The sequence below is a fragment of the Anomaloglossus baeobatrachus genome, chromosome 3 (assembly GCF_048569485.1).
Source record: "Anomaloglossus baeobatrachus isolate aAnoBae1 chromosome 3, aAnoBae1.hap1, whole genome shotgun sequence".
Lineage (NCBI taxonomy): Eukaryota > Metazoa > Chordata > Amphibia > Anura > Aromobatidae > Anomaloglossus > Anomaloglossus baeobatrachus.
In genome coordinates this window covers 393,794,733-393,819,333 of record NC_134355.1, presented here as the reverse complement: position 1 = coordinate 393,819,333, position 24,601 = coordinate 393,794,733, and the positions used below count along the sequence as shown (strand labels likewise).

The 24,601-nt window shown below is 43.3% G+C and overlaps 1 protein-coding gene across 2 annotated transcripts in view; it reads left to right on the top strand.

The window, feature by feature from the left end:
- COL19A1 (collagen type XIX alpha 1 chain) overlaps positions 1–24,601 on the top strand; it is a 1,307,565-nt gene that overhangs the window by 523,970 nt on the left and 758,994 nt on the right. The window lies entirely within an intron of this gene.

Below are 24,601 nucleotides of genomic sequence, written 5' to 3'. Positions count from 1 at the left end.
AAAGTGATATGAAGTATTAAAGAATTCTTGTAAAACAAACCAGAACACCTGTTAAACCTTAGATTTCGCAAAGTACCCCCATTTACTCTGATAACAGCTTTACACATCCTTGGCATTCTCTCAAGCAGTTTCATCATGGCTTCCAATGAGCAGGTATGCCTCACAAACATTTGATTTGCAGAATGACCTGCCTTCAGAAAATGTGTTTTGCAGTGGTAATATTGATTCATCGTTCTAAACAGATTTGCACAGAACCCCATTCTATAATTGTTCTAAGTCCAAATATGGTAAGAACCACTCAGCTAAATAAAGAGAAATGATGGTTCATTATTACTTCAAGTCATTAAGTTCAGTCAGTCCAGAAAATTGATAGAATTTTGCATGAATCCTCAAGTGCAGTCATTAAAGCCATCATTCCTATGATGAATCTGACTTTCTTGAGGAAAGGAAGACAGATAATTGCCTCTACTGTAAAGAATAAGTTCAGAGTTACTAGCTTCAGAAACTGCCAATTGACAGCACCTCAGACAACTCAAACTCCAGTGGAGTCTGGTCAAATTGCTACAATGTAGCCAATAATGAGTATAGTAAATAAGAAGAAACTTGTTTTGTTGATGATTTATTCAAAATTCAAGGTGCATAACCACAACATTCTGCAACAAAATGTCATCCCATCTGGGCTTCCAATAACTAATGGTGTTTGTAGACAGTAGAAATGTGTCAGGTTGTCCTATTCAGTGACATTAGCTAATTTTTATATGATCTGAAAAAAGGTTTTTTATTTTAATCTTCATTTACTGGGTGGGAAATGAAGATTAAAATAAAAAACTTTTATTCAGATCATGAACGCCCTGAATACCATCTCGTTTGCTTTCAGGGTGACCGTTATTTATGTCACAATAGGACAGTGACTAGTGATGAGCTGACTTGTGGATATTTGGATTCACAAAACTAGCACGAACTAAAAAAAAACGTCTTCGACCAAAATCGACCCTGATCTTGTCCCCGAACATCGATCCATTAATAATCCAGGGCTTGATGACTGCTGTGATTTTTTGACAAATCACAGTCGTCAATAACCCCTTATATTACCCTGATTGCCACTACATTAGAGCAATTGGGATGAGTTAGGTAAAGCACCGCAATTATTGCATGTAATGGATGCAAAAATTCTGGATGTTTGCGGGCTGCTATTTTTAGGCTGGGGTGGGTCCCATAACCATGGCCCTCCCTGGACTGAGAATACCAGCCCCCAGCTGTCGGCTTTTTCCTGGCTGGGTATCAAAATTATGGGGGGGGCGGCATGTTGTTTTTTAAATCTTTTTATTTAAATAATTTAAATAAAGACACATGTGGTCCCTCTTATTTTGATACACAGTCAAGATACTTGGCATAGCTTTGGCCTGCAGCTTGTAGCCATATGTTGTATCTGTTCTGGGTATCCTAATATGGAGAACCGTATGTAAGGGCTATGTGACCAAGAAAAAGGTGAACTGCTTGTCAGATAACAAGGCCTCCATAATCAGCCAGCCAATTTACTGTATATGATTTGGAATGATTTCAACCACACAGCCAAGTTGTCAAGTGTTCAGCACCTTTGAAACTCCTTCGGTAACGTTAGAAAACCATTCCAGGTGACTACCTGGTGAAGCCACATTATTTTGAGAAAATGCCAAAAGGGGTGTAAAACAGAATAAAAGGCAGGTACTTTGAGAAAACAAGGCTTAACACATATGCTGGTTTGCTTTATATGTGTTTATGATATGTGTTGCTTTGTGGTTTTGCTGCCTTCATTCTCATTCTATAGTCTACACTTTCCAATAAAAACAAGAGGAAGCATTACAGGAACAGGTGTGTCCACACTTTAAACCAGTACTGTATACTCAGTCTCCATAATGGGTACCAGGACTAATAAGCCCAATTTACATGGTTGACCATTCCCACTGCAAGAGATATATATGGCTTTCACATTTCTAGATTATAGCAAACCAGAAGTTAAAATGGCAATATTCAGTTATAATTACCTGGAGGACACAGCCATTTTCACTTTTCCACTTTGTTTTTTTCAACCATACTTTTGAAGAGCCATAGCTTTTTTTCTTTTTTTTTTATTTTATGTATTTATTTTTTATTTTGACATAGCCATATGGGGGCTTGCTTATGGAATGAGTTGTAGTTTTATTAACTGTATCCTCCACCAAAAAAAGGGTCCAAAAATATGACTGTGATACGTTTGTGAAAACTTTTCTCCTTGCGGACAACCTGACAAACCAGTCTGGCTGCCAGTGAAGAGTCTTAAGCTGGGTTCACACTAAGCGACAGCGACAACGACGTCGCTGTTACGTCACCATTTTCGGTGACGTAACAGTGACCTTGTAAGTCGCTGTTATGATCGCTGCTTAGCTGTCAAACACAGCAGAAGCAGCGATCATAACGTCGCTGTGCTACATGTGCAGAGAGCAGGGAGCAGCGCTTAGCGCTGGCTCCTTGCTCTCCTAGGTACAGTATACATCGGGTTAATTAACCCGATGTGTGCTGCAGCTACATGTCACAGTGCAGAGAGCAGGGAGCCGCGTGCACTGCTTAGCGCTGGCTCTTTGCTCTCCTTGCTACAGTATACATCGGGTTAATTACCCGATGTATGCTGCAGCCACATGTGCACAGAGCAGGAGCCGGCACTGGCAGCAAGAGCGGAGGCTGGTAACGAAGGTAAATATCGGGTAACCAGGGAAAGGTCTTCCCTTGGTTACCCGATGTTTACGCTGGTTACAGCTTACCGCAGCTGCCAGTGCCGGCTCCTGCTCGCTTCATTTCGTCACTCTCTCGCTGTCACACACAGCGATGTGTGTGTCACAGCGGGAGAGTGACGACCAAAAAATGAAGCTGGACATTCAGCAACGACCGGCGACCTCACAGCAGGGGCCAGGTCGTTGCTGGATGTCACACACAGCGACAGCGACGGGACGTCGCTGCAACGTCACAGAAAATGGTGACGTAGCAGCGACGTCGTTGTCGTTGTCGCTGTGTGTGACACCAGCTTTATAGCTGCAATGCTCCACGGGGAGATATTCAAATTGCCTCCTCAGGGAGGAAGGAGATGAACTCTAGTGCCACCTATTGGAAGTAGCAATCCTAAAAGTTAAAAGTGTCCCTTTAATGAGCCTTCTCATAAGACTTATGGGTGCTTTACACGCTGCGACATCGCTAATGATATATTGTCGGGGTCACGTCGTTAGTGACAGACATCCGGCGTCGTTAGCGACATCGCAGCATGTGAAACCTAGGAGCGACAATCAACGATCGCAAAAACATCAAAAATCGTTGATCGTTGACACGTCGCTCCTTTTCATAATATCATTGGTGGTGCATGCTGCTGGTTGTTCGTCGTTCCTGCGGCAGCACACATCGCTGTGTGTGACACCACAGGAACAAGGAACATCTCCTTACCTGCGTCCACCGACAATGAGGAAGGAAGGAGGTGGGCGGCATGTTCCAGCCACTCATCTCCGCCCCTCCTCTGCTATTGGATGGCCGCTTACTGACGCCGCTGTGACATCACTGTGATGCTGAATGCACCTCCCCCTTGAAGGAGGGATTGTTTGGCGGTCATAGCAACGTCGCTGAACAGGTATGTGCATGTGACGCTGCCGTAGCGATAGTGTTCGCTACGGCAGTGATCACGAAATGTCGCACGAACGACGGGGGTGGGTGCTATCGCTAGCTATCCCTAGCGATGTCGCAGCATGAAAAGCACCCTTTAGTATTTATGCCAGATCAGAACCTCAATTTGCCCCTCGTCAATGCAAAGTATGAGATTTAATGCACAAGAACGGTTTTAACGCCGTTTCCGTGCAGTTTTTTGCCAGGAAGTGCAAATTTAGTGCTGAAATGTGTTCAACAGATTTCAGCACCAAATTTGCACCTCCTGGCAGAAAACCGCACCAAAAGGTCATCAAAACTATTTTTTTTTCATCGTTTGCTAAAGGCCGCTTTACACGCTGCAACATCGCTCAAGGGATCTCGTTGGGGTCACCGAATTTGTGACGCACATCCGGTCACTTTAGCGATGCCGTTGCTTGTGACACCTTTGATCGATTTTGCATCATTGCAAAAACATGCAAAATCGCTCATCGGTGACATGGGGGTCCATTCTCGAATATCGTTGCTGCAGCAGTAACGATGTTGTTCCTAGTTCCTGTGGCAGCACACATCGGTATGTGTGACACCGCAGGAAAGAGGAACCTCTCCTTACCTGCCTCCCGCCCGCAATGCGGAAGGAAGGAGGCGGGCGGGATGTTCGTCCCACTCATCTCCACCCCTCCGCTTCTATTGGGCGACGGTTAAGTGACGTAGCTGTGACGTCGCTGTGACGCTGAACGAGCCGCCCCCTTAGAAAGGAGGCGGTTTGCCGGTCACAGCGACATCGCAAGGCAGGTAATTAGTGTGATGGGTCTGAGCGATGTTGTGCGCCATTTGCCCATGTCACACAACCGATGGGGACGGGCACCCATGCTAGCGATATCGGTCACGATATCGCAGCGTGTAAAGCGGCCTTAAGAGATGCAGATTTGGTGTTGAAATTTAAACACCATATTCCTGCACCAAGTTTGCATTTCCTAACACAAAAATGCATCAAAACCACATGATATTGCATGCGGGTTTAATGTGATTTTTTTGACAGGAGATGCAAATTTGGTGCAGGAATATAGTGAATAAATTTCAGCAAAAATCTGCATCTCTTGGCAATAAAACACACTAAAACGGTTTTGAGGCCGTTTCAGTGTGGTTTTCTGCTAGGAGATGCAAATTTGGTGCAGAAATGTGGTGCAGAGATTTCAGCACCAAATTTGCATCTCCTTGCTGAAAACCATTTTTTGTTTTCTGCCAGGAGATGCAGGTCTGTGAACTGAGTGACGTCAGCTGAGGTGAAGTCACTGAGTTTAATGAGGTTACCTGAGGTCAGGTTACCTGCAGTCACTAATGGAGGACTGTGGGACCCTCCAGCCATGACTGAAGATAAGCTGAGTGAAATCATCACCGCTCATCGCTGGTCGTTTGGGGTTAGTAAATGGGAGAAAGAAGGTTTTTTTTATATATTATATTTCAAATTAAGGAAAAAGTGTTTGTGTTTATTTCTTTTCATTAACAGATTATTAATGGGGAAGGTCTCATAGACCTTCCCCATTACTAATCTAGGGCTTAATGGCAGCTGTGAGCTGTCACTAACCAATTTTTAACTCAATTGTCACCGGTTAAAGGTCCAGGATTGTGAAATCTAATGGATGCGGTAATTCTGGGCAGCTGCAGGCTGCTATTTTTAAGTTGGGGGTCCAGTAACTATGGGTCTTCGCAGCCTGAGAATACCAGCCCTCAGCTGTCAGCTTTATCATTGTTGAGTATCACAAATGGGGGGACCATTATTGTTTTGTTAATTATTTTTTTAAAAAAAGCTGCATGCCGACCCTCTTATTTTGATACTCAGGCAAAATAAGCACACAGCTGGGGGCCGCAATCTGTAGCTGTATGCTTCATCTGTGCTGGGTATAATAATATGTTGTGGTCTTAAGCCAATTTTGTTTATTTATTTTTACACCAATAATGGGACAAACAGCATCTGTGATTGAAAGCAGTCAGACCATTTTGTACTTGACATGCCTCTATACAGACAACACCTACGGTACTTTCACATATTTGCAATCATCTCCAACTTGTGGTAGGCAATAGAGGTTTTGTCTATTTTATATCTTCAAGTTTTAATTGACTTTATTAAAAGTTAAATTTTAACTTCTCACAATCTTGATGCATATATATATATATATATATATATATGTGTGTGTGTGTGTGCCACTACCTTAGTCTAGGTAATCAATGTCTGATCAACCGAGATCCAACACCTGGCATCCCTGCTGAAAGGCTGCTCTTCGTTCCAGTGGCAGCTCGAATTGATCAGTTCCAAAGCTGTCCTGTCATCTGTAGCCACAGCTGGGTACTGCACATCCTCTTCCCATTGATATCAGCCGATATCAGATGATGGGGCAGCTACGGAACTGAGTATTTCCATCCAGATGCTGCTGGCACCAAGAATAGCTGATCGACGAGCATGCTGGGTGTCGGACCACAGCTGATCAGACATTGATGACCTAGCCTAAGGCGGGCTTTGCACACTACGACATCGCAGGTGCGATGTCGGTGGGGTCAAATTGAAAATGACGTACTTCCGGCATTGCATGCGACATCGTAGTGTGTAAAGGCTTGATGATACGATTAACGAGCGCAAAAGCGTTGTAATCGTATCATCGGTGCAGCGTCGGCGTAATCCATTTACGCTGACGCGACGGTCCGATGTTGTTCCTCGTTCCTGCGGCAGCACACATCGCTGTGTGTGAAGCCGCAGGAGCGAGGAACATCTCCTACCGGCATCACTGCGGCTTCCGTAGGATATGCGGAAGGAAGGAGGTGGGCGGGATGTTTACTTCCCGCTCATCTCCGCCCCTCCGCTCCTATTGGCTGCCTGCCGTGTGACGTCGCAGTGATGCCATACGACCCGCCCCCTTAATAAGGAGGCGGGTCGCCGGCCAGAGCAACGGTCGCAGGACAGGTGAGTCCATGTGAAGCTGCCGTAGCGATAATGTTCGCTACGGCAGTTATCACAAGGATATCGCAGCTGGGACGGGGGCGCGGACTATCGCGCTCGGCATCGCAGCATCGGCCTGCAATGTCGCAGCGTGCAAAGTGCTCCTAAGGATAGGCCATCAATGTAATAGTAGTGGCCAACATCTTTAACATCTATAAGATAAATATCAGCAGTGAGAAAGGGAATAATACATAACTTTTATTAGAATTATTAAAAAAATTGCGTAGTGCTGCAATTTATAAATTAATTTTTTGTGCAAAAAAAGGAAACAATACTCATGTCCAAGAGGACCAACAAAGATAGCGTTGGAGCCCCCCCGGTGGTGTCCGTCAATGATAGACCAAAATCACTAGATGGACATTGAGGGGCTTCGACGCCAAATCAGTGTCCAAGATTCATAGACACTGTAAATTAATGACTACTATGAGCCGGATAGATGGGGCAACAACCTATAATCTTATTAACCAGGAGAAAAAGCTGGGAATCATAGTCCTCACATATAGTAATAAAGCGTCAAAAAAATCTTGCATTTAAAAAGTTTTTTTATTTTACCAAAAAATATATTATTAGCAAGATTTATAAATACATTGCATTAAATAGTGGTTATATCACAAACAGGTTAATACAGGAGGGGATCCTGACACAATGCACTATGGTCCGACACCAAACATGGCAAAATTACAATATCCTAGAATATTCATGAGGGAAGGCCTCACATATAGTACATTCATCAAAAACATATGTTGTATTATAAATGTATTGTGGGCATTCAGGGAGTCAATAAGGATTGATATACAGGCTGCCGTTTAAAGGAGGGGAACATCAAAGGGTCACTATAGTGACATAGTCACAGAATAAACAAATTTTCCCCAACTAAATAGCAGTCATCAAAGATTAAACATAATTACCCATGTTCAGGTGGATGCCAGTGTGGAGAACGTGCCCCGACGCGCACGTTTCGTTAGCTTCCTCGGGGGGCCGTGGTGTAGTGTGTACATCTTCGGGCGGCTGGTTTAAATGCCAGCAGAGGTGCATGTGGCGGCGTTTGATTGGACGCGCGGGAGGTGTGTGCTTCGGGCAGAGGGACGTGTCATTGGGCTTTCCCGGAAGTGACGCGGGTGTTTACTGTGTCGTCACACAGACACCCGCGTCACGCCGTACGGAAGCCGGCAGACACAGGCATGTAGGAAGCAACACTGCGCACGCGTCACACCGCAACGGGCACCCCAATGCAGGGTAAGAAAATGGGACTAACAGTAACACTCTGTAAAAGCAGTCAGGCTACATCCTAATTGTGTATGGTCACGGAGAATTGATCTTAGTGAATCAAATAAATACCCAATGTGATCAAGACAAATATCACGCAACTCCACTATAATACATGTGAAATAAGGCATATATCCTAGTATATTAAATGCATACCTCACATGTAGTATAATAGTTTCATATGGCTAACTAGAGACAAGATCTTATTTATTAATACAGATAAATTCTCCTAGCAACAGTTGTACCTAAATCATCATTGGCGCATAGAGTCATATAAAAAATATATACATATATTTCTCATCAGGTATTAAATATACAAAGAAAAATATTTCCAGAACATGTCAAATATAAGTATCATACAATGGAAACATTACATTAGAAATTGACTAGGTGCGAGCCAAAAAATCCTAAGGACAACCTGCAAAAATTAAAGAGAATGTCCCTTCTTTGCAGACGGAAATTTCGTACGATTTTAAGCCATCATGATATATATAACTGCTGAACCAAAGGAGATGCAGCTTGACTGCTTGACAATACGCCAATATTAAGAATGTGGTAGTCCAAATATATCAAGAGGAAACCTTACGCCCAAAAAAGGTTTTTTAATTTTTGGAAAAGAAAAAAGACCTACAAAGAAACACACAAAACACAAAAATTAAAATGGAGCCAAAGGCAACAGGAGCAATTATCAGGTCCAACAATCAACCAGAGAACAAGAATCTAGCGAGTCAAAGAAAAGAGGCAAATGACAATTGTTCATTTAGCCCGCCAGGAGACATAGTCCCTAGCGTGACTATCCACCTGCACTCAAGGCGCGCCAAAGCTTGTTTAAAATTACCGCCTCTTGCGCCCAGGTGGAGTTTGTCAATACCCCGAACTCTAAGGGAAGATGGGTCACAATCATGATAAACCTTAAAATGTCGGGGGATGGTCTTGAGGGAATCAAGACCGACCACATCTCTTGCAGCTATAATATCACGCACATGCTCCCGCGTGCGTATGCGGAGCTGTCTAGATGTTAGGCCCACATAGGCAAGATTGCATCCGCATCTTGCTAGATAGATCACATAATCCGTGCTGCAAGTGATGTAATGCCGAATCCTATATTCCCTCAGACCATCCGCCGAAACAAATTCAAAGGCCCTTTCAATGTTCGTACATGACAAACAAGAACCACAGGGAAAACAGCCCCAACGTGGTTTCCCTGTATTAAAGGGAAGGGTATCACGATGAACATAATGGCTGTGAACCAAAATGTCCCTGAGGTTCTTGCTCCTTCTGGCAGTCATAAGTGGTCGATCTGGAAGGACCCTTCCCAAAGATGGTTCTGTACGTAAGACCGACCAATGCTTCTCGAGAATACGCCTAATTTCCCCCCACTGATTATTATATGTAGAGATAAATCTAATCACTGGAGATGGAGACTTAGACTTAAATGACGATGTAAGTAGTTGGCTCCTTGGGGTAGATCTAGCCCGAGAGTGGCCCCGTTTGATATTACGCGAGCTATATCCCCTGTTTTTGAACCGCTGGGAGAGATCTCTTGCTTGGACATCAAAAGTACAGTCGGAGGAGCATATCCTTTTTAGTCTTAAAAATTGTCCCGTGGGTATCGCCCTGATGGTCGAGGGCAAATGGGAAGATGTTGCATGTAAAAGACTATTAACCGAGGTTTCCTTCCTGAAAACATCGGTTTGGATAGCTCCATCCGACTGCACAAAAATCTTGATGTCCAAAAAGTCCATGGTTCCGCTGTCGCTCCTGAAGGTCAGCCTGACATTACGATTGTTGGAATTTAATTCAGAAAAGAAAGAAAACAGCTCAGGACCGGTTCCCCCCCAGATGATGAAAACATCATCGATGTAGCGCAGCCAGTACTGCACATGGGAGGCGGCCCAGGCTCCGTCACCGAAAATCTCCCTCTCCCAATACCCGAGAAAGAGATTTGCGTATGACGGAGCGCAGGCCGCGCCCATTGCAGTACCGCGTTTCTGGAGGAAGAACCGATCCTTGAACAAAAAGAAATTACGTGTCAGGATGAACTCCAGGAGCTCAAGCACAAGGTCCTGTAATTGGACCTCCCAGCGGCTCGATCGCAGGTAAAACCTAGCTGCTTCAAGGCCATCATTATGTTGGATACAAGAGTAGAGGGCCTCCACATCTGCTGCTACCAAGATAGAACCAGAGTCTAAAAATATCCCGTCAATCCTCCTCAGGACGTCGGAGGTGTCTCTGACATAAGAGGGCAGTGTCTCAACTAAAGGATGCAGATAATACTCAATAAATTTACAAATAGGATCACACAGCCCTCCCATGCCAGAGACAATCGGACGCCCTGGGGGACAACGGGGGTTTTTATGTATCTTTGGTAGCAGATAGAATGTAGGTGTTACAGGGTATTTTATGTGGAGGCCCTCAAATACTTTTTTTGTAATGATTCCTTGAGCTAGAGCCAACTCAAGAATGCCAACTAACTCTGATGAAAATTTAGCCAGTGGGTTCTCAGTGAGGGGAGTATAGGCGTCCCGATCCCTCAGCTGCCTGAACGCTTCACGCTCATACATCTGAGTCGGCCATATTACCACGTTTCCGCCTTTGTCCGCAGGCTTAATCACTATTCCCTCCATGGTTTTAAGTTGTTTCAGGGCTTCCCGATGTTTGAGGGAAAGGTTGTGATACTGCCCAGACCTATGGAGTTTCTTGAGATCATCCATTACTAATTTATTGAATATCTCAACCTGCGGACACAAGGTCATAGGGGGAAACGTGGTAGATTTTGGCAAAATGCTGGATGGAAATTTACCTATGGGGACTGGCGTGGATTCCTCCTCCAAAGACCTTAGTATTTCCAAGACTTCACGGTCCTGTGGTGTAAGATGCCGAGATTCAGGATCACCCTTTGAGTGCAGCTTGTGGAGAATCAACTTTCTTGAGAAAAGGTGTAAATCTTTGATTACTGTGAAAGAGTCAAAATCAGAGTCGGGAGAGAAAGTAAGCCCCATGCTTAAAACTTCAGTCTGCTCTTTACTCAACACAACATTAGATAAATTGATTACCGTAAGTTCATTCCTACTCTTCTTATCTGAAGGCTGTGGAGGCGTTGACTTCCGTTTCTGGCTAGAGGCTCTATCTCCCCGACTCTCTGTTCTCACAGGTAAATTAAATCTCTCCGAAAATTTATTGACACGATTTCCCACAACCTGCACATCTTCTGTTGATGACACTGATGAGGCAGAATTAGAGCGAGAACGTGTCTCGCGTCTCTTGAATCCACGGCTCTGTCTCCACCGGTAAACATACCCATTTTTATAGTCGGATGCATCCCTCTGGTATTTTTTGGTTTTTACACCAATAATATCTTTTTCCCATCTCGAGAATTGACCCTCCAGATCCACATTAAGGCTAGCCATCCTCTCGCTTGACAAAAGGGAACCCAGTTTATCCTGTAACCCATTAATCTCAGAATCAAGTTTCACCAATGTAGCAGAATTATGTTCCACCAGAAGGGTCATATATGTTTTGGAACAGCTATTAGAAGCTTCCTCCCATCTTTCCTTAAAGGACATATCTTCAACCTCAAATGAGGGACAAAGTTGGATTCGTAAACCACGAGGTATAAGACCCTTTTCTAAATATCGTTCCATGAACGTTTTGTTCCACCAGACCCTCGTCTTCTGGTTGAGCAGCGATTTAAGTTGACCAATCAATTGCTCCGTTGCCACGGCTTCAGGTTTAAAAGAAATATCAGGACCCTCCTGAAAAACCTGGTCAATTTTATTGAGCCACGCTTGTTCACGTGCTCGCAAATCCATCTGTCCTTTAGAAATTGCTGTGGAAGTACACAGAATACAAACATGAATAAAACAGTAAAGGACAAAATATGGAGTCATTACTAATTATATTAGACTAAACCCAATGAACAATCATATTAACCAGGAGAAAAAGCTGGGAATCATAGTCCTCACATATAGTAATAAAGCGTCAAAAAAATCTTGCATTTAAAAAGTTTTTTTATTTTACCAAAAAATATATTATTAGCAAGATTTATAAATACATTGCATTAAATAGTGGTTATATCACAAACAGGTTAATACAGGAGGGGATCCTGACACAATGCACTATGGTCCGACACCAAACATGGCAAAATTACAATATCCTAGAATATTCATGAGGGAAGGCCTCACATATAGTACATTCATCAAAAACATATGTTGTATTATAAATGTATTGTGGGCATTCAGGGAGTCAATAAGGATTGATATACAGGCTGCCGTTTAAAGGAGGGGAACATCAAAGGGTCACTATAGTGACATAGTCACAGAATAAACAAATTTTCCCCAACTAAATAGCAGTCATCAAAGATTAAACATAATTACCCATGTTCAGGTGGATGCCAGTGTGGAGAACGTGCCCCGACGCGCACGTTTCGTTAGCTTCCTCGGGGGGCCGTGGTGTAGTGTGTACATCTTCGGGCGGCTGGTTTAAATGCCAGCAGAGGTGCATGTGGCGGCGTTTGATTGGACGCGCGGGAGGTGTGTGCTTCGGGCAGAGGGACGTGTCATTGGGCTTTCCCGGAAGTGACGCGGGTGTTTACTGTGTCGTCACACAGACACCCGCGTCACGCCGTACGGAAGCCGGCAGACACAGGCATGTAGGAAGCAACACTGCGCACGCGTCACACCGCAACGGGCACCCCAATGCAGGGTAAGAAAATGGGACTAACAGTAACACTCTGTAAAAGCAGTCAGGCTACATCCTAATTGTGTATGGTCACGGAGAATTGATCTTAGTGAATCAAATAAATACCCAATGTGATCAAGACAAATATCACGCAACTCCACTATAATACATGTGAAATAAGGCATATATCCTAGTATATTAAATGCATACCTCACATGTAGTATAATAGTTTCATATGGCTAACTAGAGACAAGATCTTATTTATTAATACAGATAAATTCTCCTAGCAACAGTTGTACCTAAATCATCATTGGCGCATAGAGTCATATAAAAAATATATACATATATTTCTCATCAGGTATTAAATATACAAAGAAAAATATTTCCAGAACATGTCAAATATAAGTATCATACAATGGAAACATTACATTAGAAATTGACTAGGTGCGAGCCAAAAAATCCTAAGGACAACCTGCAAAAATTAAAGAGAATGTCCCTTCTTTGCAGACGGAAATTTCGTACGATTTTAAGCCATCATGATATATATAACTGCTGAACCAAAGGAGATGCAGCTTGACTGCTTGACAATACGCCAATATTAAGAATGTGGTAGTCCAAATATATCAAGAGGAAACCTTACGCCCAAAAAAGGGCCGTGATTATACTCTGAATTAAATCCAAGAAACACCACTGTGATCTTGGATGGATTTTTGTTAGGTTATGGTTGGTAATTGGTGTTTGCATGTATGAAAAGCTTTTTTTGGGGGATTTAGTAACCCCATACTGTATTTTACACTGGTGAGTCCTATTGGGGGGCTTGGTTCCCACTGGAATATATCCTCCCATGACCCTAACCTGACTAATAAGATTATAGGTTGTTGCCCCATCTATCCGGCTCATAGTAGTCATTAATTTACAGTGTCTATGAATCTTGGACACTGATTTGGCGTCGAAGCCCCTCAATGTCCATCTAGTGATTTTGGTCTATCATTGACGGACACCACCGGGGGGGCTCCAACGCTATCTTTGTTGGTCCTCTTGGACATGAGTATTGTTTCATTTTTTTGCACAAAAAATTAATTTATAAATTGCAGCACTACGCAATTTTTTTAATAATTCTAATAAAAGTTATGTATTATTCCCTTTCTCACTGCTGATACTTATCTTAATTTTGAGAGGTAATTTGGGAACGGCTTCTCATCACCTGTTTCTATACTGCTGGTATTTTTTTTCTATAAGATAAAGCTTAATTTTCAAAATCGTAAAACTAGTAAAATCTATATATTTGCAGTATTCCATTTGAAATGTAAACACCAAACCTGAAAACCTGATATGTATAAACATGACAGCTTTTCTTTTGTTTTGAAGCTGAATGTGATTATAGTTGTCATTATAAAGCTTGTAATTTAATATTGTTTTGCCAAATTTTATTTTCTTAAACGTGATCTGTCTGATAAAAAAAAATATATATATTTAATATAAAGCATAAGAAAACTTTTAGAGGAGATTAATCAGCTATTGTGACATGTATTTTCAAAATAAGTACACTAGCCTGATAAGGTCTAAGAAGGTCTACAGAGTAATTTACTGTACGCAGTTTGCATTGTTTAATCTGGTGACAAATCCTCTTGAAGTCTAAAGGGTGCTTTACACGCTGCGACATTGCTAGCAATGTTGTGCGCGATAGCACCCTCCCACGTCGCTGTTTCGTCATAGGAGTGATCGCTGCCGTAGCGAACAATTTTGCTATGGCAGCGTCACATGCACATACCTGCTTAGCGATGTCGCTGGAGACATCGAACAATCTCTCCTTTAAGGGAGCTGTTCGTTCGGCGTCACAGCGGTGTCACTAAGCGGCCACCCAATAGCAGAGGAGGGGCAGAGATGAGCGGCCAGAACATGCCGCCCACCTCCTTTCTTCCTCATTACCGGTGGACACAGGTAAGGTGATGTTCGTCGTTCCTGCAGTGTCACACATAGTGATGTGTGATGCCGCAGGAATGACAAACAACCAGCGGCATGCACCACCAACGATATTATGAAAAGGAGTGACGTGTCAACGATCAACGATTTTTGACGTTCTTGCGATCGTTGATCCTCGCTCCTTTTAGTCACACACAACGATATCGCTAACGGCGCTGGATGTGTGTCAAGAACACCGTGACACCGACGATATATCGTTAGCGATATCATTGTGTGTAAAGTACCTTTTAGCACTGTAACTAAGTTTAAATACAAAGCAAACAAGATTGGGGCTCCATTTATGAAGCAGAATAAGGTTTATGGTAAACTTGGAATTTTGGGTGCTCAAGAAGGGTTCAAACCCATCATTAGATACAGAAAAAAGTTGGCACACCAAAATGAATATAAGGACTTTATTATACAGACAATCCAAAAAATCCAAAAAATGTAACGTTTCGACCCCTATATTTGGGTCTTCATCAGACACAATAGATTCTTGAGTAGGAATATGCCGGTCAGACTGGAAACATCACTGTGAAATCTATAGATAAATAAGATTGCTCTTCTGCGTAGATATAACGGCACAGTGTAGAAGAGCGTCTTACACGCAGGGAGTAGAGCACCCATTTATGAAACACAATGGAAAAGCGGCTCCCAGTTTGATGAACTCAGCCCTTCCATGCATTACATCCATGATCCCCAACCTAAGGACTCCTGGCTGTTACACAAATATATCTTCCATTGTGGTATCACTGCCTGCGACTTTCAGAGTTTGATGGGATTTGAAGTTGTGGAACAGCTGTTGAGCCATAGGTTGGTGAAAATGAAATGACATGGTCAGTCTGCTGTCAATTCAAAAGAAATGATGCAGCGCCCAACAAAGTTAATAGGTGATCCTTCCAGATTATAGAATAGAGATGCAATTTAGTGTCATTATAAGCCAACCTATTTTATTTTATTTAGTAGTAGAAATATTCCACGTACCTTTAGGAACAAAAACTATCCATCCTTCTCTAAGCGTCCAGTATTTTGATAATACTATACTTAGAAAACATACATTTTTAGCTGGCTCTGAATATTATGTAACACTGCTTCATTGAAATACTTATTTTCTATTAATTTTATCTTTATGATTTCTTTTATATTCAAAATAAATTATTACACTTTTTTCGAGGTGGCAATATTGGTCAGGAAAGAACACTATGGTTGTGGATTCTAAACTTAATACATCATGGATAATTTCAGCAACAGATGTGACACCATAAACTCCCACCTGATTCATCTACATCTGTTTTTCGACCTTTGTCTGTTTAGTACTATCAATCAACTGGTACTTTCCATACACAGATTTCTTGTTGCTTAACATAAAATTATTTATTTTATTTTAATATACAGTGTAATTTTATCCTTACTAAAAAAAACCCCAAAAATTATTAACTTATTTATTTTTAATGTTCATTTTCCGATATCTGTATTTATTGATTTCCTTCTAAGATTGCACATGGTGGAAAATGTTAGCTCTTGAAAATCTCTTTCCACAGATTTCCTGTTGAGAGTAATTTCAGACAGTCCTGGAGTTAATTAAGGCAAAGATTTCATGGGCTCAATGCACAGATCTGCCACAGAGTTTTAATTGCTCTACAGGGACAGATCAAGCTACTCATTATTCAGTTATTGTTATAGAGATGCGCTGCATATGAGTCTTTATATTGGTGCAGGAAGACAGGTGAGAAAAGAATTCTGCACAACGGGACATAACTGAGGCGGGCAAGGATAGAACTGACTGTGAAAACCAAATGATATTGCTTGGGGAAAGAAGTATTATAATACTGCCCTCACTGAAATGTCCATGCATTCTTCACATCACACACATTAAAGAAAGAAGAACACCAATCTCACAAAATATTCTTAAATCTTAATTGTAAGGACTTACTTGTTTGAGGCCCTGTGCGCACGGTGCGGATTTACCACGGATTTTGCCTCGGATTTGCTGCAGAAAATGTGTCTAACATTTCTGCAGTCATTACCCAGCAAGTCCTATGGGTTTTAAAAAATGCTGTGCGCACACTGCATTTTTTTATACCTGCGGATTTACCCGCAGATTTACCCACGGATTTTCTGCTGCGGAATTAATGAGCATGTCACTTCTTTTAGCAGGTACCTGCTTTTTTTGCCATAGATAATGGTAAAAATCCACAGGGACCAACCTACGGAAAATCCGTGGTAAATCCGTGGTAAATCTGCGGTAAATCCATGGTAAGCTGCGCCAAACCGCGGTAAAACCGCATGCGGAATTCGTTGCAGTTTTGGTGCGGATTTTTACCGCGGTATTCTTTAAGAGGGTTTGGATTTTCCTTAAAAAAAGTCACTTTCTAGTGCACACATGGTCTAAAGGGGTTGTTCACTACTCTGTAATAGTAGCCACATCTCTGTAAAACTAATAGGGAAGGTTTTTTCTAAAGCCCTTGATCAGCCAATTCAGTCTCTGAGTGGCACTATTGTGGTTCGCTCATCCTCATGAAGTGACCCCCCCAGGTTCTGTGACCTGACATCACTGTGGCCAGCCCCAGTCTTTCTGAGTGACTGGGCTGTGGGCAGAGTTTCATCGCTTGTCACAGTCCATCATCACAGCCCAGCATCTCGCCTGCGCTCCCCTTCACTGCAGAGCACCACAAGCAGGAGAGATTCTAGGCTGTGATCCTGAACTGTGACTAGCGGTGAAACGCTACCCACAGCCCAGTCACTCAGGAAGACGTGATATCAGGTCAACTGGAAGTTGTTGTGACATCATCGGATTCCCACAGATCACAGAGCCTGGGGGACGGTTACGCGATCGGGAAGAGTAGACCACGATAGCACCACTCAGAGGCTGAATTGGCTAATCAAGGTATGTAGAAAAAGCCTTTCCTATCAGTGTTAGAGAGATGTGGTCACTACTGCAGAGTACTGAATCACCTTTTCTTTAAGGAGAAATGTATTAAAGGGGTTGTCCATGAAAAAAGGAAATTTTAATTAATAGATATTGTAATAATTAGTTTCAAGATTTGATGAGTTAAGAAAAAAATGTTCCTGTGCTGTTCTTATAGTTGTGCACATGCACAATATTGTCTTATTTGCTGTGTCCAACCATGCAGAGCTTGTCCAGTTCATGGTTGGCACATATCACAGTTACTAGCCAGGGTAGGAAGAATAGGAGACTAGATAGATGACAAAACAGGGGCTAGTAGCTGTTTCTTTATGTGAGGCAACACATTTCCCATTCTTATTTTACCATAGTAGCAAGTGTTCTGATACGTCTCCAGACCTCTTAGCTGTTCATAAATCAAGCCAGTAGCGCTGGAGCTCCAGCAGCTGCTAAGCTCATTTTTCACTGACTTGATTCATTATGAGCTTAAAGGGCTGGAGACCTAGCAGAAAGACTGGCTTCTGTGATAAAATATGCAGGAAAATGTGTTGCCTCACAGAAAGAAACAGATATGAACACCTGCTGTGTTTTCTGTACACATATTTATTATAAGTGTTAAATATAGGGACCCCCATACAGCGATACAGATAATCGTACTGGGCATAACTTAGCCCAAATTGGTCAATGAGACCATTGCACAGACTCAAAAAGACATATGTAAAGTAAGAGAACAAGAGTCGTAAAGTGCCAAAAAAGTAAGTATAATTTTATTATTATAGTATTTTATGTGCAACCAGCAGAATAGAGGATAAAAACACAAAGGGATGTGAGACACATGACAGGATGGTAAAACAAGTAATTTTGAAATATAACCGATTACATAAACATAGCATAAGGGATAATGTCGGGACAAATTCTCAAGGGCAATGTATATAAAGTGCAAGTGCATAGAATAAATACATATAAATAAACCCACCCCAGACACCCCTAATAAATCAAGAGAATCAGGTCAAATAACATGATGCAAGAATTATTGTAATGGAGTAAAGTGGCCAGTACATCTAAAGTGGCCAGTGCATAGTCCTGAATGTGTGAAAAGAGAGCTCCCCCATACCCCACAGACATACACCTTCTCCATCCCTGAGGAAGCCGGATTTGGGCACTCCATCCCAAAGAGGCGAAACGTACGTCGGTGGGATATGGGGGAGCTCTCTTACCACACATTCAGGACTATGCACTGGCCACTTTAGATGTACTGGCCACTTTACTCCGTTACAATAATTCTTCCATCATGTTATTTGACCTGATTCTCTTGATTTATTAGGGGTGTCTGGGGTGGGCTTATTTATATGTATTTATTCTATGCACTTGCACTTTATATACATTGCCCTTGAGAATTTGTCCCGACATTATCCCATATGCCATGCTTATGTAATCGGTCATATTTCAAAATGACTTGTTTTGCCGTCCTGTCATGTGTCTCACATGCCTTTGTGTTTTTATCCTCTTTTCTGCTAGGTTGCACATAAAATACTATAATAATAAAATTATACTTACTTTTTTGGCACCTTACGACTCTTGTTCTCTAACTTTACATTTATTATAAGTGACCTATGCTTCATCCCCTGGTCAGGAGCTGTGTTATATATTCATCATGAGCAGCTGTGCATGGTCAGATACCATAAAATTGTACATTTATTAGATTATCTCAGCACAGGAACATTTTTAGCATATCCAATTGTTGAACTGATTATTGTTTGAAGATCTATTAATCAATATGTAATTTGCTCATAAGATAACCCTTATAAATCATATAGTAAATGTAGTCTAGTACATCTCCACATGGAAAGTATTAACTGTCAATATACTATCAAAGTAATTGTAATCCTTCACACCATAGGAATCATATTCAAAAAGATTTTTTAATCTTCTGTGGTTTGAACTAAAAGTTTGGAAAATACTTTGTCATTAAAAATTTAAAGCATTCCAGACTAATAATATCCTCTGCCGTACTACTGTACCTTGGGCGTATTAATGATTCTAAAAGACTGCCATCCATATTGAAGAATTTCATTATCCCTTGTAAATTGTATTGCATACTTGTGTAATCAGGTCACAAAGGCTATATGAGAAATAAATTTACTTGATGGAAAAACCCTCTAAAAACTATTATTGCATATCTACAAGTACAGTACATTATTCCTAGAGATCCTAGGGGTCCAACCAATACTACCTCTGATTGGAATAGAGGCATACAAGACTTTCCTGCACCTGGAACAAAGATTTAGTTTGTCACCTTTCTTCTCCTCCCTCTTAACTCGACGGAGGAGTATACAAAATAGACGTGTGCTGTGTGAATGAAAATCAGACAGCACACTGACCAATGTTATTCCCTAGAGATGTTCAGATGACAGTTTTTTCAGACTGACTTAGGCCGGTTTCACACATCCGGCTTTTTGCCGTTTTGCCGGATCCGGCGCTCTCCCGTACAGTTAATACAGTACAATGACAGCGCTGTAACTTCCGGGTCACATGCGCCGGTCACATGACAGCATGTGACCGGTGCTTGTTGCGCTGTCATTGTACTGTATTAACTGTACGGGAGAGCGCCGCATCCGGCAAAACGGCAAAAAGCCAGATGTGTGAAACCGGCCTAAGTGTTCGTGACAAAAGAATCGCAGCATGCACTATTCTCTACTGATTCTCAGACGAGACTCATCCATTTAAGTATATAGGTGTGCATCCATTAAATCCCACAGTGGTTGCTTGCCCATTATTGGTCGCTCCATCTGGCCTTACCTTCACTCCATTCGCTGTGCCTCTTACCCCAAACAATTTGTCTAAAACCACCCAGAGCTCTATCATTTCATCTCTAGAAGCTGCCTGTATCAGCGGATGGCTACAATCGTACATAGCTTAATTGCAGAACACATCAGCAGAGGCATCATTAGAAAAGCAAGATTCCATAGCAAATATTTAGAGCGTGAATATTTTGTATTGAAAAATTTGCATTAAAATTTGCATGTGTAACGTGGATTTTGCTTTGAATTCAATGTGCAATTAACCCCTGCTACCCTGAGAAGTGTGAAATCAGCAAAAAATTGCATATTTTCCGCAAGAAACTAATGAATTCAACAACAATGCAACATGTGTACAAAGTCTTCAAATGAATCTTTGAAGGACATCCAGTTCTAGGTAATATAATTGTTGTGCAGAATTTAAACCCCTTCTTGATAATAGACGTCACTGTGTCCCATGGTATATGTAATGCCTTGGAAAAAAAAATTGCACCCTTCTCCCGACTGATAGTTTAGAAAAATTACATCTCTGCTGTTTTTTTAAGCTGTTTATAGAACATTGCTTTTGATGTAAAATGGAACTAAGTAAATGACAGGAAAATCCTATTAGAACAGCTAAACTTTATATGGTGTTAACCAGAATCTCTTTAAATGATGGCAGCTGTGCACTGAGTACTATTTAACATGAGTTTAAACATGATTGGTTAATTTAAAACATAACCACATCCTCAATTACAAGAGGGCGTTCACAGTTATGGAACCACATTATTTTAGCTTTATTATTTTTATTTTTGCTCTCTAAATGATTTTAATGTTTCTCAATGGAATTGTACAACTTATGGGTAACATTATAGGTAGAAAAGCTCTGAAATTACTCCTGTTGGTAAGTTTTTTTTTTTACATGACAAAAACCAAAGCATTTTAACAGAGTCTGCTTCTATATGCAGCTCCATACTGCAGTATATCGCTCCATTATCTATATATCAGGACTTATTTTTTTCTCGATACTTTTACATGGAGCAACAATTATGCTGAATATCACTTTCCTCAGCCTCCTCTATATAAAGCTCCATGCTGCAGAATGCAACTTCTCTAAAGCTGGTGTCACACACAGCGACAACGACAACGACGTCGCTGCTACGTCACCATTTTCTGTGACGTTGCAGCGACGTCCCGTCGCTGTCGCTGTGTGTGACTTCCAGCAACGACCTGGCCCCTGCTGTGAGGTCGCCGGTCGTTGCTGAATGTCCAGCTTCATTTTTTGGTCGTCACTCTCCCGCTGTGGCACACACATCGCTGTGTGTGACAGCGAGAGAGCGACGAAATGAAGCGAGCAGGAGCCGGCACTGGCAGCTGCGGTAAGCTGTAACCATCGTAAACATCGGGTAACCAAGGGAAGACCTTTCCCTGGTTACCCGATATTTACCTTTGTTACCAGCCTCCGCTCTTGCTGCCAGTGCCGGCTCCTGCCCTGTGCACATGTGGCTGCAGTACGCATCGGGTAATTAACCCGATGTATACTGTAGCAAGGAGAGCAAGGAGCCAGCGCTAAGCAGTGCGCGCGGCTCCCTGCTCTCTGCACTGTGACATGTAGCTGCAGCACACATCGGGTTAATTAACCCAATGTGTACTGTACCTAGGAGAGCAAGGAGCCAGCGCTAAGCGCGGCTCCCTGCTCTCTGCACATGTAGCACAGCGACGTTATGATCGCTGCTTCTGCTGTGTTTGACAGCTAAGCAGCGATCATAACAGCGACTTACAAGGTCACTGTTACGTCACCGAAAATGGTGACGTAACAGCGACGTCGTTGTCGCTGTCGCTTAGTGTGAACCCAGCTTAAGTCTTATCTACAAACAGCCACATCTTGCAGAATATCACTCCTCTCAGCTTGTTTTATACACAACCCCATTCTGTGGAACATCACTCCTCTCAACCCCGCTATAAACAGCCTCCAGTCTACAGTGCATCACTTCTCTAAGCCACTCTGAAGTACATTGTGGCTATTTGCCCATGCATGCATGGTGGACTGCTGCTGCTCCATGTCATAAGATTTTATAGTGTAATGTAGGAAGCTCTGCCCCTTCCTTTGAAATTCTTTACAGGAATTGTTCTATTGTAGACAACTGTAAGGAGCAGGGAAGAAACGCTGGTTGCTGCAACTCACATGATTTCTAATGCAGCCACTTAATACACAGAGCGACTCCAGCAGTTCAACAAAGCAGCTGATTACTGCTTCCAGAGGTGCGCCATATGCTGGGCATTTTCAGCAGCAATATTTTGTTGTGCACCAAACTGACTCCAATGCTCCCTCTTTTCCCTCCCTGCTAACTCTGTCCTGGACACATGCTTTCCTTGCCCTAGTAAAATCCCTGCCTAGGACTGCCACTGTCCCTGAAAATAGTGAGTTCCAAAGTCTGTTTTGTTTATAAGCTTGATCACCTCTCTTTTCACTTCTTTGGCACTGAGATAATCACAATCTTTGTCAGTTCCTTGAAATTGAGTGGAGCACTGCTGACACATGTCCACTAGGACCACTGTTCTTTTAAGTGGTGGGAACTCATCATATATACAGTATAAATATATGTAAAAATAAAAAGAGAGTTAGGCACTGCAGCACTAGGCTGTGTAGTGGAGCCATACTCACAGATATCAGCGATCAGCTGTGCCAGGATTTCTTTGCTGCTTCAGGTGGTGCTCAGCTTACAACGCGGTCAAGATTCAAATAGATCCAAATAGCAGAAAGTATAGCGGCAGCTCACTCTGGGAAATTGCAATGTTTTTTCTGTAGGTACAGATAACATCAAGTGGGGGAGAGGGGAATGCGGGTGTCGCGGGCGGGGAGGAGGGTGTCAGCACACTACGCTCACCCCTTCTGCTCGGGTCCGGCGGCTGCTGCTCAGTGGTGGCTCGAGCTGTGGGCCGGATCCCGGGGGTTCTCGAGCGGCACTCCTCGCCCGTGAGTGAAAGGGGGGTTGTTGGGTGTGGGGATAGTTTATTGTCCGTGACGCCACCCCCGGTTGTGGTGATTTCACCACCGCTGCTCAATATGGGGATCCCGGGGATGGTGATGCGGAGCAGCCAGGTGTTGCGTTGCCCCTCCGTGGGTAGGGGTTGGTGATCCCGGGGCCCGGTGATGAGATGGGAGATGCAGGGCCTGGTGGGCACAGGGACGTGGGGGCAGCGCTGTGCCTTGCGGCACTGTGGTACTCACTCAGCCTGAGACGTTGACACAGTTTTACGGTAAACCACACGGCTGGAAAGACGGTTCCCACGGACGGCTGCACTTGCTCTCCCAGTAGGTAACGGTGATGTCCCTCTGACCTGCACCTGATGTTTCTAAGTTGGTAGCGATGGGTCCCCACCGGTAACCCGCTCCCCGGCTTCAAGCTGGACTGGAGGAGCTCTACTTTGCCCGCAGACGCTGGCCCTGAGGAACTGGTGCCTTGGCGGTGGCGGTGTTCCTCCTTAATGGTTGGACTGTTGCCTTCAATCGGGACTTGGTTGTTGGGGGATCGACGTCCCCTTCACTGACGGATTCGGCAAATTATGGCGACTCCTAGCCTTGCCGGGGTCCGAGAGGCCCCTGCCCTGGTGCTGACTGTCCTTTGCACGCTGCTCCAGACCGCCGGGTCACTACCCGTCCGCGGTCCTTCCAGGAACTCCCGAACAGTCACCCCTCTGGACAGTCACCGTCGTTGCTGACCTTGCTGACCCGGTCCTGCACACAGCTGGACCAACTTCAGGCTTTCCACTCTCTTTCTTTCCTGTCACCACTCATGCTTTCCTCCTTTACCACTTTCCTTCCTTTTCTTCACTCCACACTCTAGCTCTTCCCTGAGCTTTCTCACTCGAGCCCTGCCTGGGCTAATCTTCCACTCCTTCCACTTCCTCCTCCAAACTCTATCTGCCTGGTTCTTCCCGCCTCCAGAGCTGTGAACTCCTCGGTGGGCGGAGCCAACCGCCTGGCCCACCCCCTGGTGTGAACATCAGCCTCTGGAGGAAGGCAACAAGGATTTTAGTTTAGCTTAGGTGTTCCTAGCTGGCATGTAGGGTGTGTTGGTGCATGACCTGTGACCCCTGGCTTGCCCAGGGCGTCACACGGGTGCGGCAGATGGACAATTGTCATTTCGGGCTGTAGTTAGCGCTTTAAGGAGTCCTCGTTAAAGCGCTAGTTACAGTGCGAAATGGCCAGAGCGACGTCCTCAACAATCAACAATTTTTTTAAAATGAACGATGGACGATTTGGTGAGTATTTTCCATCATTAACAGCCGCTCGTTGGTGTCACACGCAACGACGTCGCTAACGATGCCGGATGTGCGACACGGAATCTGTGACCCCGGCGATATATCGTTAGA